This window comes from Trachypithecus francoisi, unplaced genomic scaffold (genome assembly GCF_009764315.1).
Source record: "Trachypithecus francoisi isolate TF-2019V2 unplaced genomic scaffold, Tfra_2.0 Lachesis_group1, whole genome shotgun sequence".
Lineage (NCBI taxonomy): Eukaryota > Metazoa > Chordata > Mammalia > Primates > Cercopithecidae > Trachypithecus > Trachypithecus francoisi.
The window spans coordinates 50,622,010-50,641,775 of NW_022681454.1; the positions used below are offsets into that span (position 1 = coordinate 50,622,010).

At 41.9% G+C, this 19,766-nt stretch overlaps 1 protein-coding gene across 2 annotated transcripts in view; it reads left to right on the top strand.

Moving 5' to 3' along the window:
* The window catches only part of TMEM150C (transmembrane protein 150C), an 88,614-nt gene that overhangs the window by 48,401 nt on the left and 20,447 nt on the right, over positions 1-19,766 (top strand). The window lies entirely within an intron of this gene.

Here is a 19,766-nt window from a genome sequence, read left to right on the forward strand (position 1 = left end):
CCGGGTACTGTATGAAGTGAGAAACTGCACTGAGTCACCTTTCACGAGATGTGTGGAGCACCAACAGGCTTTGGAAGGACAGGCATCAGGCAGTTAACTGCATTTTACAAGTCCCTGGTCTCACTGTTTTTCATTCTGGTGATGTAGTGGTCCTAAGCGTTCTGGGGAATTCGGGTTCTGAGTTGTTGATTAATTCTTCTGGCCATAGGAAGGATGCAGGATGATGTACAACCTTCCCCATCATCGGTGCGAACTCCAACAAGAAACCTATGATCTGGTATATTTCACATGTGTTTTGTCCTTCCAAAGAAGTCATCAGCGTAAAGTAATTTCTAAGAGACTATTTTAAGGATTTGTTCCTTCTACTTCACCAAGAGGACATTAAAGCATATTCTACATGCTCTGTCAGGTTTCTCACTGAGTTCCTAAGCAGTCATCTTTCAGCTAGACTAGATCTGCAATTTTACCTTCTTTTCCTGGACCACAAGTGGGATGGGCATCAGTGGTACTGAGACAACCATTTATAACAACAATAATAGCTTCCAATTATTGAGTGCTTGCCATGTGCTTGTCAAATAGTCTCATGTATGTTAACTCCCTTAATCTTCACCGCGGCCCTAGGAAATAGGTACTTTTATGATCCCCATTTTATGGATGAAAAAATTGAGGCTTAAAGAAGTTTAAGCAGTTTGTGCAGCATCACCCAGCTACTAAGTGGCAGAGCCTGGATTTGAAACCAGAGATTCTGGATCCAGGCTATGTGCTCATGGTTCCTGCTCTGTTCTGAATTCCCATTAGAATGGAGCATGGAAGAATTATCATTTTGGCTATCACCCTGGTATAACACATCCACTGAGCAGCCAGTTTGAGGAGGAGGTCCGAGTTTAGAGTTTGGGGCTTGATGGTCAAATGCATTCGCCTGGCATTTCTCAGTCTTTGTGTTCTACCATTAGCCACATAAGATTCAACCTGAATTTGCCTCTCAGGTTCCCATCTCTTAAGCTTTCTGGGCCTGTCTGTCCTCTGGGGATCTGGGTGGTGCATTTCTTGTTGTGCTCTGGTTTGCTTCATGTTTGGTTGTTTCTCTTCACTGAGCCAGGCCTGAGGTGTGGATGTCAGAGCCTAGCAAGGAGAGCCAGCATTGTGAAGGCTCGCTGTTTGTTTTGGCACTTGGAGCTGTGACTATGGGCCAGAAAGAGGGTTGCTGTGACGCTATTTCAAAGCTGTAGACCAGGGGCTTCCAGGCACAAGGATCTCATTTTCAGTTAGCTTGTGGTCAGGCTGCCCTACACATTTGGCTTTTTGGTTTGTTTGTTTTTGCTTTAGGGATAGGAAGGCACATGAAATCACTGCATATGGCTGAAGGACTAGAAGGGATTCTTTTTTTTTTTTTTTTTTTTTGAGACAGAGTCTCGCTCTGTTTCCCAGGCTGGAGTGCAGTGGCACGATCTCAGCTCACTGCATCCTCTGCCTCCTGGGTTCAAGCGATTCTCCTGCCTCAGCTTCCCAAGTAGCTGGGATTACAGGCGCCGGCCACCACACCCAGCTAATTTTTTGTATTTTTAGTAGAGACATGGTTTCACCATGTTAGCCAGGCTGGTCTCCATCTCCTGACCTCGTGATCTGCCCACCCCGGCCTCCCAAAGTACTGCGATTACAAGCGTGAGCCACTGCACCCAGCCAAGAGATTTCTTTAGAACTGCTGAGTCAGTCATATTGGGAGTAATCACCTCACTATATCATCTATAAAATGAAATTAGTCATGTTACCTATACATTCCTATACTTCTCAGGGGACTGTGCTGAGTAAAATACAGTGAAATATTTAAGGAAAATGTATGTGTGCATATTTATAAAACCTTTCTAAAAATTGTATATGTCAAAGATGGGCCACTGCTAAGTGAGGAACCCATTCCCTGGCCTTACTTCCTCCCTGTGCTGAGGGGAAGCACGCAGTCACTTGGAACTCTTGGGTATCAGTGGATTCACCAGAGTAGGGTTCTGTTAAGTTAGTGTCACCTCAGAATCAATGTACCTCTTAAGTAGCTGATGAACAGAGTGACTTTGTCCTTTTTATAGAGAATAGGGTGAAACATCAGGTAAGGTGTTTGGGCTTCAATTAACAGAGTATCTGAATGTATTAGCTAGAGTGAAAGATTCAGCTGCTATAACAACAATAAGGCAACAATAATGTGGCTTAAAAATGAATTTTTTTTTTTTTCATGTAACAGTCCATGGTGGCTATTTTAGATCACTGAGGGGAGAAGGGTCTCATGATAGCCAGGCTATCTACAGCATAGCTCCTGTCTTTTGGTCATCATGTCCCAGTTCGTAGGAAATGAGTACGTGCCAGGGAGGCTTACATTCCATTGGCAAGAATTAATTCAGTGGCTACTTCACAGTGCAGAGGAAAATGGGGAGAGTCATGTAGCCAGGCAGCCATGTGCCTAGCTATTCTTCAGACACAGTGGAAGAAGAGAAGAATGGGTGTTCATAGTCAGCTGGCCGTCTTTGCTGGAATCAGTGTCTCTGACCACCAAGAATCAGTGAACACCCCAATTTCTACACATAGAACACACTTGCTTCATCCCAAGGGAGACAAACCAAAGCCCCATCCAGTGAATGCACTGCCTGAAAGTCCATGGTCACTGGGTAACATATGAATTATTTCCATTACGTTCCGGCATGGTTCCTGATGGTCTTGCAACCTGGGAACTAAAAGGCAAGTTATCTCCCCACTTCTGTACTCATACTCACACTCAATAAACCACGGTAGAACAGGGAGCAGAGAAAACACAATTAAAACTCCCACTGGAAAAAGAGGAGGAGGAAATGCACACAGCAGCCCCTGGTCCATAGCAGGGCTGGGATCCTGCGGCAGGCAATGGGAAGGGCCCCTGCCCCGGCGGAAGAGGAGCTGCCCTGACTAGATTCTGGTACTGTTCTTCAGGAGAGCCCTTACTCATGCTCTTGGTGTCCCTTGGCTTTGCCCTTGGGGAAGGGGCTTCTCTGTGTTCAGTTTCCTCCTTCACCAAATCTAAAGTGGGTGCTGGGGTTATCCCCTCCTTAGTGGCTGTTCAGCTTTTGCAGCCCACTGCCTGCTGGTGCCAATTTGGAAGTTTGAGAGTGCAACAGTCATTTTACTGGCTTGGCTATGGTCCCTTTGCTAATGCAGTTCAGGTACTCAGAACTTCCAGCCAGTTCACATGCCAGCCTTCTCTCCCAACCTTCTTTCCAAGACCTGGGCTATCTGCCTGCTTTATTTCTTTGCTTCCTTGCCCTCCATGTTTTCCTCTTGCAATGTAGTGGCAGCTACATGGAGCGCTCTGAGACAGCAGACTTGGGAGGGAAGGCAGAACCCTTATTTTCGTCTCCAATCTCTTGCTGTTTGAGGTATAGAAGTTATTGGCTTTTCCAACCCTTCAAGACACCAAATTTCTAAACTCTTTCTTTTCTTTTGTATCTCTCTTTGCAAATCAGTCTGGGTAGAGGCTCAATAGAAATGTAGCCTGCTTTCCAAGTTAGGTCAGGTGACAGGTTTTTTTTTTTTAAGGTCAACAGATTTTGTTGGTACACACCAGATTTTAGTCACACATTTTCCTTATGACTGTCTTTTTTAAAAACTGTGGTAAATTATCATGACATTAAATTTATGATGTTTAAGCGTGCAGTTCAGTGCAAAACTGAAACTCCATACCCATTAAACAATAACTTCTCATTCCCACTTTTCCCCCATCCCCTGACAGCCAACATTCCACTTTTGCTTCTGTGAATTTCACTGCTAATTCTGTGAATTTCACTACTTTTGTGTCTGGCTTATTTCACTTGGCACAATGACTTCAAAGTTAATCCATAATTCAGCATGTATCGGAATTTCCTTCCTTTGTAAGTCTGAATAATATTCCATTGTATGTCTATACCACATTTTATTCACCCCTTCATCAGTTGATGAACACTTGTTTTCCACCTTTTAGCTATTGTGAGTAATGGTACTATAAACATAGGTATGCAAATATCTGTTCAAGTCCCTGCTTCCAATTTGTATGGTTATATACACAGAAGTAAAATTTATGGATCACATGGTCATTCCATTTTTAATTTTTTGAGGAACTGCCATACCATTTTCCAGCAGCTGTAACATTTTGCATTCCCAGCCACAATGCACAAGGGTTCTAATTTCTCCACATCCTTACCAACTCTTGTTACTTTTTTTTTCCTTTTTATTTTTAATTATACTTTAAGTTCTGGGGTACATGTGCAGAACATTCAGATTTGTTACATAGGTATACACGTGTCATGGTGGTTTGCTGCACCCATCAACCCGTCATCTACATTAGGTATTTCTCCTAATGCTTTCCGCCCCAGCCCCCTACCCCCTGAAAGGCCCCAGTGTGTGATGTTCCCCTCGAGGTGTCCATGTGTTCTCATTGTTCAACTCCCACTTATAAGTGAGAACATGTGGTGTTTGGTTTTCTGTTCCTGTGTTAGTTTGCAGAGAATGACGGTTTCCAGCTTCATCCATGTCCCTGCAAAGGACATGAACTCATCCTTTTTTACAGCTGCATAGTATTCCATGGTGTATATGTGCCACATTTTCTTTATCTAGTCTATCATTGATGGGCATTTGGGTTGGTTCCAAGATTTTGCTATTGTGAATAGTGCTTCAACAAACATATGTGTGCGTTTGTCTTTCTAGTAGAATGATTTATCATCCTTTGGGTATATACCCAGTAATAGGATTGCTGGGTCAAATGGTATTTCTGGTTCTAGATCCTTGAGGAATCATCACACTGTCTTCCACAATGGTTGAACTAATTTACACTCCCACCAGCAGTGTAAAAGCATTCCTATTTCTCCACATCCTCTCCAGCATCTGTTGTTTCCTGACTTTTTAATGACTGCCATTGTAACTGGCATGAGATGGTATCTCATTGTGGCTTTGATTTGCATGTCTTTAATGACCAGTGATACTGAGCTTTTTTCATGTTTGTTGGCTCCATAAATGTCTTCTTCTGAGAAGTGTCTGTTCATGTCCTTTGCCCACTTTTTGATGGGGTTGTTTGCTTTTTTCTTGTAGATTTGTTTAAGTTCCTTGTAGATTCTGGATATTAGTCCTTTGTCAGATGGAGAGATTGCAAAAATTTTCTCCCATTGTATAGGTTGCTTGTTCACTCTGATGATATTTTCTTTTGCTGTGCAGAAACTCTTTAGTTTAATTAGATCCTATTTGTCAGTTTTGGCTTTGGTTGCCATTGCTTTTGGTGTTTTAGTCATGGAGTCTTTGCCCATGCCTATGTCCTGAATGGTATTGCCTAGGTTTTCTTCTAGGGTTTTTATGGTTTTAGGTCTTACATTTAAGTCTATAATCCATCTTGAGTTAATTTTTGTATAAGGTGTAAGGAAGGGGATTACAGTTTCAGTTTTTTGCATATAGCTAGCCAGTTTTTCTAACACAGCTAATTAAATAATAATTTAATTTTTTAATAATAAAATTAAATAGGGAATCCTTTCCCCATTTCTTGCTTTTGTCAGATTTGTCAAAGATCAGATAGTTGTAGATGTGTGGCATTATTGCTGAGACCTCTGTTCTGTTCCATTGGTCTGTATATCTGTTTTGGTACTAGTACTATGCTGTTTTGGTTACTGTAGCCTTGTAGCATAGTTTGAAGTCACATCCGTGTGATACCTCCTGCTTTGTTCTTTTTGCTTAGGATTGTCTTGGCTATGCGGGCTCTTTTTGGGTTCCATATGAAATTTAAACTGGTTTTTTCTAATTCTGTGAAGAAAGTCAATGGTAGCTTGATGGGGACAGCATTGAATCTGTAAATTACTTTGGGCAGTATGGCCATTTTCATGATACTGATTCTTCCTATCCATGAGCACGGAATGGTTTTCCATTTGTTTGTGTCCTCTCTTATTTCCTTGAGCAGTGGGTTGTAGTTCTCCTTGAAGAGGTCCTTCACATCCCTTGTGAGTTGTATTCCTAGGTATTTCATTATCTTTGTAGCAATTGTGAATGGGAGTTCACTCATTATTTGGCTGTTTGTCTATTATTGGTGTACAGGAATGCTTGTGATTTTTGCACATTGATTTTGTATCCTGAAACATTGCTGAAGTTGCTTATCAGCCTAAGGAGATTTTGGGCTAAGACGATGCGGTTTTCTAAATATACAATCATGTCATTTGCAAACAGAGACAATTTGACTTCCTCTCTTCCTATTTGAATACTCTTTATTTCTTTCTCTTGCCTGACTGCCTATGTAGAATAGGAGTGGTGAGAGAGGGCATCCTTGTCTTGTGCCGGTTTTCAAAGGGAATGCTTCCAGCTTTTGCCCATTCAGTATGATATTGGCTGTGGGTCTGTCATAAATAGCTCTTATTATTTTGAGATACGTTTCATCAATACCTAGTTTATTGAGAGTTTTTTGCATGGGCCGGGCGCGGTGGCTTACGCCTGTAATCCCAGCACTTTGGGAGGCCGAGGCGGGCGAATCACAAGGTCAGGAAATTGAGACTATCCTGGCTAACACGGTGAAACCGCATCTCTACTAAAAACACAAAAAATTAGCCAGGTGTGATGGCGGGCACCTGTAGTCCCAGCTACTCAGGAGGCTGAGGCAGGAGAATGGTGTGAACCCAGGAGGCGGAGCTTGCAGTGAGCCGAGATCGCGCCACTGCACTCCAGCCTGGGTAACAGAGTGAGATTCCGTCTCAAAAAAAAAAAAAAAAAAGAAATAAAGAAAACAGTTTTTTGCATGAAGTGTTGAATTTTACTGAAGCCTTTTTCTGCATCTATTGAGAAAATCATGTGGTTTTTGTCATTGGTCCTGTTTATATGGTGGATAATGTTTGTTGATTTGCATGAGTTGAACCAGCCTTGCATCCTAGGATGAAGCTGACTTGCTCATGGTGGATAAGCTTTTTGATGCGCTGCTGGATTTGGTTTCCCAATATTTTATTGAGGATTTTTGCATCGATGTTCATCAGGGATATTGGCCTGAAATTTTCTTTTTTTTGTTGTGTCTCTGCCAGGTTTTGGTATTAGGATGATGCTGGCCTCATCAAATGATTTAGGAAGGAGTCTTTTTATATTGTTTGGAATCGTTTCAGAAGGAAGGGTACCAGCTCCTCTTTGTACCTCTGGTAGAATTCGGCTGTGAATCTCTCTGGTCCTGGGCTTTTTTTAGTTGGTAGGCTATTAATTACTGCCTCAATTTTAGAACTTGTTATTGGTCTGTTTAGGGATCTGACTTCTTCCTGATGTAGTCTTGGGAGGGTGCATGTGTTCAGGAATTTATCCATTTCTTCTAGGTTTTCTAGTTTGTATAGAGGTATTTATAGTATTCTCTGATGGTAGTTTCCATTTCTGTGGGATCAGTGGTGATATCCCCTTTATCATTTTTTATTGTGTCTATTTGATTCTTCTCTCTTTTCTTCTTTATTAGTCTGGCTAGCGGTCTATCTATTTTGTTAATCTTTTCAAAATGCCAGCTCTTGGATTCATTGATTTTTTTGAAGGGTTTTTCGTATCTCTGTCTCCTTCAGTTCTGCTTTGATCTTAGTTATTTCTTGTCTTCTGCTAACTTTTGAATTTGTTTGCTCTTGCTTCTCTAGTTCTTTTAACTGTGATGTTAGGGTGTTGATTTTAGATCTTTCCTGCTTTCTCCTGTGGGAATTTAGTGCTATAAATTTCCCTGTAAACACTGCTTTAGCTGTGTCCCAAAGATTCTGGTACGTTGTGTCTTTGTTCTCATTGGTTTCAAAGAACTTACTGATTTCTGCCTTAACTTCGTTATTTACCCAGTTGTCATTCAGGAGCAGGTTGTTCAGTTTCTGTGTAGTTGTGCAGTTTTTAGTGAGTTTCTTTTTTTTTTTTTTTTTTTTTTTTTTTTGAGATGGAGTCTCGCTCTGTGTCGCCCGGGCTGGAGTGCAGCGGCCGGATCTCAGCTCACTGCAAGCTCCGCCTCCCGGGTTTACGCCATTCTCCTGCCTCAGCCTCCCGAGTAGCTGGGACTACAGGTGCCTGCCACCTCGCCCGGCTAGTTTTTTGTATTTTTTAGTAGAGACGGGGTTTCACCATGTTAGCCAGGATGGTCTTGACCTCCTGACCTCGTGATCCGCCCGTCTCGGCCTCCCAAAGTGCTGGGATTAAAGGCTTGAGCCACCGTGCCCGGCCTCTTTTTTATTTTTTTTGAGATGGAGTCTCGCTCTGTCGCCCAAGGTGGAGTACAGTGGTGTGATCTTGGCTCACTGCAAGCTCCGCCTCCCAGGTTCATGCCATTCTCCTGCCTCAGCCTCCTGAGCAGCTGGGACCACAGGTGCACACCACCACACCCGGCTAATTTTTTGTATTTTTAGGAGAGATGGGGTTTCACCGTTTCAACCAGGATGGTCTCGATCTCCTGACCTTGTGATCTGCCCACCTTGACCTCCCAAAGTGCTGGGATTACAGACATGAACCACCACGCCCAGCCTTTAGTGAGTTTCTTAATCTTGAATTCTAATGTGATTGCATTGTGGTCTGAGAGACTGTCTGTTATGATTTCTGTTCTTTACATTTGCTGAGGAGTGTTTTTTATGTGGTCAATTTTAGAATAAATGTGATGTGGTGCTGAGAAGAATGTATATTCTGTTGATTTGGGATGGTGAGTTCTGTAGATGTCTATTAGGTCTGCTTGGTCCAGAGCTGAGTTCAAGTCCTGAATATCCTTGTTAATTTTCTGTCTTGTTGATCTGTCTAATATTGACAGGGGGGTGTTAAAGTCTCCCACTGTTATTGTGTGGGAGTCTCTCTTTGTAGGTCTCTAAGAACTTGCTTTATGAATATGGGTGCTCCTGTGTTGGGTGTATATATATTTAGGATAGTTAGCTCTTCTTGTTGCATTGATCCCTTTACCATTATGTAATGCCCTTCTTTGTCTTTTTTGATCTTTGTAGGTTTAAAGTCTGTTTATCTGAGACTGGGACTGCAACCCCTGCTTTTTTTTTGCTTTCTATTTGCTTGGTAGATCTTCGTCCATCCCTTTGTTTTGAGCCTATGTGTGTCTTTGCATGTGAGATCAGTCGCCTGAATACAGCAAACTGATGGGTCTTGGCTCTTTATCCAGTTTGCCAGTCTGTGTCTTTTAATTGGGGCATTTAGACCATTTACACTTACGGTTAATATTGCTATGTGTGAATTTGATACTGTCATGATGCTAGCTGGTTATTTTGACCATTAGTTGATGCAGTTTCTTCATAGTGTTGATGGTGTTTACAATTTGATATGTTTTTGCAGTGGCTGGTACTGGTTGTTCCTTCCCGTGTTTAGTGCTTCCTTCAGGAGCACTTGTAAGGCAGGCCTGGTGGTGACAAAATCTCTCAGCATTTGCTTGTCTGTAAAGGATTTTATTTCTACTTCACTTATGAAGCTTAGTTTGGCTGGATATGAAATTTTGGGTTGTAAATTCTTTTCTTTAAGAATGTTGAATGTTGGCCCCCACTCTCTTCTGGCTTGTAGGGTTTCTGCAGAGAGATCCGCTGTTAGTCAGATGGGCTTCCCTTTGTGGATAACCCAACCTTTCTCTCTGGCTGCCCTTAACATTTTTTCCTTCATTTCAACCTTGGTAAATCTGACAATTATGTGTCTTGGGGTTGCTCCTTTTGAGGAGTATCTTTGTGGTGTTCTCTGTATTTCCTGAGTTTGAATGTTGGCCTGTCTTGCTAGGTTGGGGAAGTTCTCCTGGATAATATCCTGAAGAGTGTTTTCCAACTTGGTTCTGTTCTCCCTGTCACTTTCAGTTACACCAATCAAGGTTTGATCTTTTCACATAGTCCCATATTTCTTGGAGGCTTTGTTTGTTCTTTTTCATTCTTTTTTTCTCTAATCTTGTCTTCATGCTTTATTTCATTAAGTTGATCTTCAGTCTCTGATATCCTTTCTTCCACATGATTGATTCAGCTATTGATACTTGTGTATGCTTCATGAAGTTCTCGTGCTGTGTTTTTCAGCTCCATCAGGTCATTTATGTTCTTCTCTAAACTGGTTATTCTAGTTAGCAGTTCCTCTAACCATTTTTCAAGGTCCTTAGCTTCCTTGTGTTGGGTTAGAACATGCTCCTTTAGCTCAGAGGAGTTTATTTTTACTCACCTTCTGAAGCCTACTTACGTCAATTCATCAAACTTATTCTCCATCCAGTTTTGTTCCCTTGCTGGCGAGGAGTTGTGATCCCTTGGAGGAAAAGAGGCATTCTGATTTTTGGAATTTTCAGCCTTTTTGCACTGGTTTCTCCTCATCTTTGTGGATATATCTACCTTTGGCCTTTGATGTTGGTGACCTTCAGATAGGGTTTTTGTGTGGACGTCCTTTTTGTTGATGTTGTTGCTATTCCTTTTTGTTTGTTAGTTTTCCTTCTAACAGTCAGGCTCCTCTGCTCACCTTCTGTTGGAGTTTGCTGGAGGTTCACTCCAGACCCTGTTTGCCTGGGTATTACCAGTGGAGGCTGCAGAATAGCAAAGATTGCTGCCTGTTCCTTCCTCTGGAAGCTTTGTCCCAGAGGGGCACCCACCAGGTGCCAGCCAGAGCTCTCCTGTATGAGGTGTCTGTTGATCCTTGCTGGGAAGTGTCTCCCCATCAGGAGGCACGGGGGTCAAGGACCCACTTAAGGAGGCAGTCTGTCCCTTAGCAGACCTTGAGCACTGTGCCGGGAGATCTGCTTCTCTCTTCAGAGCCGGCAGGCAGGAACATTTAAGTCTGCTGAAGCTGCACCCACAGCTGCCCCTTCCTCAAGGTGCCCTTCCGAGGGAGGTGGGAGTTTTATGCATAAGCCCCTGACTGGGGCTGCTGCCTTTCTTTCAGAGATGCCCTGCCCAGAGAGCACTTTTTGTTTTTTGATAATAGCTATCCTACTGGGTGAGGTGGTACTTCATCTTTTTTGAAGTGGCTTTTTAAACTTCTAAAAATTTTGGTGAAATATATATAACAAAAACTGCCATTGTGACCATTGCTAAGTGTATAATTCAGTGGCATTAATTATATTCACAGTGTTGTACAACCATCACCACTGTGTCTCTAAAACTTTTTAATTACCCCATTGATGAAAATATTAAGTGAATTTTAGACATTATGACAATTGGCTGCTAAATACTTCAGTATACTCCTCTAGAAAATGGACATTTTCCTGTACAATACAATCCTGTTATCATATGAGCCTTCACTCATTTTCCATTGGAGAGAACTTATAGGGCCACACTTGTTGCAAAGGAGGCTGTGAAGTATAACGTAGGTGAGCAGCCGCTTGCCAAATTATAATGGAAGGAGAGAGAGTGGATTTTGATGCTCTACCACCCTAAAGTAATAAAGCAGTAATGACTTTTTTTTAGTAGTTTGAAGGTAGGTGATATTGAGCATTTGGTAGTGTCTTAATGATGTTATCAAGGACTCAGTTCTTCCCACCGTCTAATCTGCCATTCTCCATATGTTGACTTTGGGTCTTCATGTTTTTTTGTCTCGTGATTTCATTATGGCTGCCGTAGCACTAGGTGCCATGTTTTCACTATAGCATCCCAAGTTGGAGAGAAGTAGGGTGGGCAGAAAAGAAACAATCCACTATCAGGGATGCAAACCCTTCCCATTTGCTACTCAGTAGACTTCCTCTTGCATCGCATGGGCCAGGTTAAAAGGAGTCTGGAAAGGTACTTGTTAAAGGAAAATGAGATCATTATGATTGGCTTAACAACTCATGACCTATAGCCTTGGGCTGAGCACATTGCTGTCCCTAATAAAATTAGACTTCTATTAGCTAAGAAAAAGAGGAGAAATGACTGTTGGGTTGGCAGTTACATCTGCCACATGTAGGCAATATTTTTATTATTATTAAAGATATAAACGGACTCTGAAGAGGATCTTGGCATAGAAACTCTAAGACAGTATTATTGAATTAAAGTGCTGGTAGAAGGGAATTCCTTCTGGGATTATTCTGTCAATAGTGTAGGGACAGGCCAGGTTCAGTGGCTCACGCCTGTAATCCTAACACTTTGGGAGTCCGAGGCAGTTGGATTGCTTGAGCCCAGAAATTCAAGACCAGCCTGGCCAATATGATGAGACCCTGTCTCTACAAAAATTAACTGGGCATGGTGGCACATGCCTGTAGTCCCAGCTACTTAGGAAGCTGAAGTGGGAGGATCACCTGAGCCTGGGGAGATTGAGGCTGCAGTGAGCCATGATCATGCCACTGCACTCTAGCCTGAGTAACAGAGTGAGACCCTATCTCAAAAAAAAAAAAAAATAGTGTTGGGACAATGTGCTCCATTGATTTCTGAGAAAGAGAATCCTTAGGTCACTGGCATGAAAGGATCCCTATAGTCATCTGTCAGTTGAATGAAGGTGATTGCTTTTAGAAATCAAGACAGCATTGGAGAAAAACTAGTTGCCATTGGTTCTACTTAGGAATCATCATATTCTTTTGGGAATGGTAATGTTTAACAGAAATCCTTTACTACATGTTGTTTCTTGCCAGCACTTATGAAAAATGTGGGAGGCCGGGCGCGGTGGCTCAAGCCTGTAATCCCAGCACTTTGGGAGGCCGAGACGGGTGGATCACGAGGTCAGGAGATCGACACCATCCTGGCTAACATGGTGAAACCCCGTCTCTACTAAAAAACACAAAAAACTAGCTGGGCGAGGTGGCGGGCGCCTGTAGTCCCAGCTGCTCGGGAGGCTGAGGCAGGAGAATGGCGTGAACCCGGGAGGCAGAGCTTGCAGTGAGCTGAGATCCGGCCACTGCACTCCAGCCTGGGTGACAGAGCGAGACTCCGTCTCAAAAAAAAAAAAAAAAAAAAGAAAAATGTTGTGGGAACAGGGGGATTGACCTCATTAATTGAATAATATTGTTTGTATCTGTGGATGGAGGGAAGTCGTATAATCTTGTTTTTTTTTTTTTTTTTTTTTTGAGGCGGAGTCTCGCTCTGTCGCTGGGACTGGAGTGCAGTGGCCAGATCTCAGCTCACTGCAAGCTCCGCCTCCCGGGTTTACGCCATTCTCCTGCCTCAGCCTCCCGAGTAGCTGGGACTACAGGCGCCCGCCATCTCGCCCGGCTAGTTTTTGTATTTTTAGTAGAGACGGGGTTTCACCGTGTTAGCCAGGATGGTCTCGATCTCCTGACCTTGTGATCTGCCCGTCTCGGCCTCCCAAAGTGCTGGGATTACAGGCTTGAGCCACCGCGCCCGGCCGGAAGTCGTATAATCTTAAGGTGACACCAGGTCACCTGACTATTATGCCTTCCCAAACTTAGGATTCAGTGAAAACAAAATTTTAATTGTTACCAGAACAAGTGTGACATTTGTTGGTTGTATTGCATATCTCCCCAGGCTGATTTATATCTGAGAGCCTGCAAACATTTTAGGGGAAAAACAAAAGAAACAGTCCTCATCATTACCCCTTATAATTACAAATGAATGATAAGATAATACAAGCCCTTCACATTTGCCCATGACACAAAAGAAAAATAAGATTTACAGGTGGTTAAAAAACAAACCAAGGATGCTCTTGGTTCATGGACACTGTGACAGTCGTGGTCATGATGGGTGACTCGTTCATCATTTCTGCTTCATTCCAGTTGGCCCTAAGAGCAGAATGAAAAATTACTGTAGCAGGGAACTCATTTCCTGATAAATTACAAGACAAAAAAAGAGAACCAAAGACCCCCAACAGCACTTTCAGCATAATACAGTTAACGTTTATTGAAATGCTGGCTAACATTTGTTGTATGCCAGCCACAGTTCTGAGTGCTTTAAACATATTTTCAATCCTCATAAAAACCCTATAAGGTAGATACCATTATTATTTCCACTTTGCTGATGAAGAAACTGAGGCACAGAGAAGACTTAACCGAGGACACAAAACTAGTAAGAGGCAGAGCTGGATTCCAAGCCCTGGTGGCCTGGTTCCAGAGTCTGTGAACTATAGCTGCCTCTCTCCATTGCCCCAGGCAGGACAAAGTCCTTCTGTTTATAATAAGCAAGTCCTTTCCAGCTCTTGGAAATATAAACTACAATGACACTTCACAGTCATTGTTGTAACTGATTCTCACGAATCAAGTTTTTTTTTGGTTTTTGTTTTTTGTTGTCGAGATGGAGTCTTGCTTTGTCCCCCAGAATGGAGTGCAGTGGTGCGATCTCGGCTCACTGCAACCTCCGCCTCCCGGGTTTAAGCGATTCTTCTGCCTCAGCCTCCCAAGTAGCTGGGACTACAGGTGCGCGCCACCACGCCCAGTTAATTTTTTTGTATTGTTAGTAGAGATGGGTTTCACCATGTTAGCCAGGATGGTCTCGATCTCCTGACCCCATGATCCGCCAGCCTTGGTCTCCCAAAGTGTTGGGTTTACAAGCATGAGCCACCGCACCCAGCCCTAATAAAACTTTTAAAGCTGTAAATGAAGATTGGGCTTTACTTTTCCATTTGTAGCTTCCATTTCCATTTGCAGCTTGAAAAAATAGAAAGTTTGTCTTCAAGGATTAGCATGGGTAACAGTATGCTTTGTTCTTTCACTCCGTAGCTTCAGTAGCTAATAATGTACAAACTGTTTTGAATTTGATGATAAAAGTATGAATAATCATGTGACTTTGACTTTTTATTTATATATTTGTTTATTTTTTGAGAAGGAATCTCATTCTGTCACCCAGGCTGGAGTGCAGTACAGCAATCTCAGCTCACTGCAACCTCTGCCTCCTGGGCTCAAACGATTCTTTTGCCTTAGCCTCCCGCATAGTTGGGACTACAGGTATGTGCCACCACACCCCGCTAATTTTTGTGTTTTTACTAGAGATGGGTTTCACCATGTTGGCCAGGTTGGTCTCGAATTCCTGACCTCAGATGATTCGCCCACCTCAGCCTCCCAAAGCGCTGGGATTTCAGGCATGAGCCACCCCACCTGGCCATGACTTTGACTTTATAAACACCCCCTTTTCAAACCAACGAAAGGAGTTAGAGTCTTAAATAATAAATTAATATGGGCTTATAGTAACACTCTGTTCAATTCCACAAAATCGTACATTTTCAATTCGCCAGGTGTTCTCTTGGATATTTGCAGCTTGAAGACTTCCAGAGCAACAAAAATGTCAACAGTGGGAGCCTCTGAAGACCTCATGCTACAGGTCATTTTCTCTCAGAGGAACAAAGAGAACTGCAGGGATGTCAGGTCACAAAGCGAGCATAGAAGGTGGGGATTTTCATCATCTGACTCATAGTGTTCAAGAGCCCCACTGTGCAGTCTCACTCACACCACAGATTGAGTAAAAGAGAGTGAAGATAACTCAGACTTAGGGAATGACATTTATTGGAAGAAAAGAACATGCGACAGAAATATACAGAGAGTTTGCAGTATTGGCTCTCTAGGAAGATTTAGCCATCTGGATGACAGCTTTGCAAATCATTTGGATAAATGATACCATTCGGAGGAGAGTCTTCCAAAGCAAATCTAAATGCCAGAACCCTTTCAAGAAAGTTTATGCAATTCTGGCTTTTTTCCTCCACTTTTTAGAAGCTCATGAGGTGACGTTGTCCTAGATATAATTAACCATTTAGGACATAGGAAGAATTATCTTTAATTTTTTTACTGTGAAGTATTATTGAAAGATTAATATAAATAGAGTAAATATTATGTAGAATATAAAAGAAGTATGGGCCAGGCACATTGGCTTACGCCTGTAATCCCAACACTTTGGGAGGCCAAGGAGGGCTGATCACCTGAAGTCAGGAGTTCGAGACCAGCCTGGCCAACATGGTGAAACCCCATCTCTACTAAAAATACAAAAATTAGCCGAGTGTGGTGGTGGGTGCCTGTAATCCCAGCTACTCAGGGGGCTGAGGTGGGAGAACCACTTGAACCCAGGAGATGGAGGTTGCAGTGAGCCAAGATTGAACCCCTGCATTCCAGCCTGGGCAACAGAGTGAGACCCCATCTCAAAAAAAAAAAAAAGTATAATTCAGAATGTAAAGATACAACAAACCAGGTGTGGTGGTGCATGCCTGTAGTCCCAGCTACTAGGGAGGCTGAAGTGGGAGGATCTCTTGAGCCCAAGAGTTTGAGTTCAGCCTGGACAACATAGTGAGATGCCATCTCTTTAAAAAAAAAAAAATGCTGGCCAGGTACGGTGGCTCACGCCTGTAATCCCAGCACTTTGGGAGGCCGAGGTGGGCGGATCACGAGGTCAGGAGTTCGAGACCAGCTTGATCAATATGGTGAAGCCTTGTCTCTACTAAAAATACAAAAATTAGCGGGGGCGTGGTGACAGGGTGCCTGTGGTCCCAGCTACTCAGGAGGCTGAAGCAGGAGAAACGCTTGAACCTGGGAGGTGGAGGTTGCAGTGAGCCAAGATTGTGCCACCATGCTCCAGCTTAGGCAACAGAATGAGACTCCTTCTCAAAAAAATAAAATAAAATGAAGAAAAATTTAAAAAATAAAAATAAAAATGAATGCAAAGACAAAACTATTTTAGGAGTATGGAATATTCCATTCTTCTCCCCCTCTTTCCTTTAAGAGGCAAGGGGAAAATTTACTCTTCTAGCTGGGAGGAAACTGGTTGATTTAGCTCAGGGAAAGAGTCAAACTTATTCTTGCTAGGAAATATAAGTAAAGTTTGGGTGACACTTTCTAATGTGACTAGAAGCAATGGACCAGTTTATTTTCATGGTGTCTGGAAGGATGCAAGAAAGAGATCCATCTCCTACTTTTAACTTTAATTCTCAGGCAGCAGTAAGGCAAAGTTAACAGAGTTAATTTGGCCATGGGCAGTGGCTCACGTGGGTGGATCACTTGAGCTCAGGAGTTCCAGACTAGCTTGGGCAACATAGTGAAACCTTGTCTCTACAAAAAATACAAAACATTAGCCAGGTGTGGTGGCTTGCAGCTGTAGTCCCAGCTACTTGGGGGCTGACGTGGGAGGATCACTTGAGCCCAGGAGGTTGAGGCAGCAGTGAGCTGTGATCGCGTCACTGCACCCCATCCAACCTGGGTGAAAAAGCGAGATCGTGTCTCAAAAAAAATAAAAAGATAAAGAGAGTTAATTTAATAATTGTTTATCCTTTGCAAAAATGTACTTTCAGTCAAGTATCTGAACTTGTCAAGCCAAGGCAGCTCAGAGAGTTGTGAAACTAAACCAAATTAAACATTCATCTCCAGGAACCTCCTGGAATCCTTCCCCAGTACCTGGAGCAGAGAGCACATCAGAGTCATTTCTCTATTGCAAATTCTTTAGTCAAAATATAAGCTGACAAGTGCAGGTAAGTGAGAATCAGTGGCTAAATGGGACATCCCAGTACCTCGGGCCAGGAAATTAGTATTAAAGCTATTGTAGCTTGATGCCATGGTCTTAGAATTATCTTGTTAACCCTCTTCACTCTACCTCCCTGCTTGAAAATTTCAATTTCCCACACAGACATTCCTAAAAGGGGAGCCAGCATGAGTATTTGTCCATTTGACAGTTGTGCCTCTCATTGTACATTAATAAGTTGTCATTCTGATTTATTCAGCAATCTGTTGTAACAATAGTTAACATTTTCTCTGGGGCTGATAATTTTGAGTACATTGGATCATTCTGTTTTTGCAAAGGTATAAAATACCAGACTTGGCTGAACCTCCAAGGTACTGCCACTCTGTCCTTGATGTCCTTCTCCCTCTCTTTGCATTCAATAGTGTTCATTTAGTTGAATCTCACAATCTAGGAGTTGAAAGACATTTCAGCTCCTAGATTCTGTAAAACCATAAGAAAATGGTGTTACAGATTTAAGTAACGACCCAGACCCGATTAGTCAGTTATTGGGAAAGCCGAGGTTGGGAACCAGATCTCCTAAGCATCTCGGCTGTACTCATCCTATTAGAGGGCCCTATTTCAGTGACAGACCTAGAATAATTGGTTTACATACTCAACCATCACTCCTATTTTCTGTGCTCCCTCTACATTTGACTACTTATGGAATTATTTTTGTTAGCATAATGGAGAGCTTTATTATGAGCCCACAACTTTTTGGACATAAATAAATGAATAGAGACTGACTAGCAATGTTGTGTAAGCTTAAAATGTTCACTCTTCTTCCATATTATATAAACTAGAAAGCCATGGACCACTAATTCATACAATAGTTTTTATATATTGCATAGAATGTTACCTATAAATAGTCGTATTCATTAGACCTCGCCTCAGTATTTCCACCACCTGGTATAGTACCTGGCACAGGTAGGGTGTCTATAATTTTGAGTTGGATTGTATTGGATTAGATTCATTGCAAATTAAATTATTGAAAGTGGCTCTAATGTCTTTCAACTCCTAGATTCTGTAATTTATTTAACACCACTGCCCAGATATGTGTTTAGACTAAGGCACACTGTTGAAAGACACTATTAGGCCCAGTGTCTATCTCCTAGTCCGAAAGATCTACGTAATCAGGTAGACCCGTTTAGGGAACTGAGACCTCCTGAGATGTTGCAGAAGGGATTGTTTTGGCATCCTGAAGTGACCATCATGTTCCCTGTCTTGTCTCAACACTTGGAGGGTCCAGAGAGTCCCAGCATGTGAAAGCAGTTGTCTTGGAGGTATTCACAAATCGGGCAGTGCTGGTTCAAACCCAGTAAACAAACTTGCTTTAACTGCAAAAACTTGTAAAAAATTGTAAAAACTTGTAAAAAATTGTAAAACACTTGTTTTAATTGTAAAACTCAAAATAAAGAGCATTGATATCTCCCTAGAGGTGCCATTTAATCACATTATTCTTCTGATTGTCAGGTCCCCAGTGTTGGTTACTAGGGCACTTAATTTTCTTAGAACAGGTGTTTTTGCCACAAGGATTATGTTGGCATCCAGTGTCTCAGATAGATTTTGTCTGGCAGGTAAGACATAAAGTGATAGTTATTTCTTTATGTTTAATACTGATAATTTTTCATAGACACTTCTGGAGCTTCTAGTTTTCACTTCATTTATGTGTGGGGGATTTTTTATTTATATATTTTTGTAACATCCAAAACGCCAGACATATGTATTTTTTCATTGTGTTTATTAGCACTAATTTAAAGTTATACACAATGCATTGTTTTATAGAGCATTCATCTTTAGTCTCCTGAGATTGCTGCTCAATAACATGTCATGAGAAAAGTTCAGATTTGCAAAGCATTTGTCATTTCCTCCTGATAAGTGCTAATTTATTTAGTAATCGTTTGTTTTTAATACCTTCGTCTGCCAGCCTGTAGATTTATGTACATGTCAGATCCATAAATACATAAATGTTAATATTAGCACTAAAAGTAGGTTGAAGTATACCTTTGGTACTTAGCTCTTCTAGTGAAAGTCCTAATCTAACCCAAACTCTTTTGTCTTTTCTTAAATGTATCGATACTTATACAAGGATAAATGTTTTTATGAAAAATTTTCTGGCCAGGCACTGAGGCTCATGCCTGTGAGGCTTTGGAAGGCCAAGGTGGGAGGATCACTTGGGGCCAGGAGTTCAAGAACAGCTTGGGCAACATAGCTAGACCCCATCTATACAAAAAAAAATTAATTAACTAAAAATAAGTCTTCTATTAGTTCTCAACTAAAACTCTGGAATATTTAAGCTAGATAACAATCATCCATGTTAACTGTTTCAGGGATTTCCCACATGAGTAGGTGGGAATGATGATACCAATTTGAATCATGGTTTCATAAAATACACTTTTTTTTTCAGTTAGACTAAACTTTCTATCTTGAAAGAGTGAAGTAAATGTTTTGCCTTAATTATTAATACCTATTTATTTTATT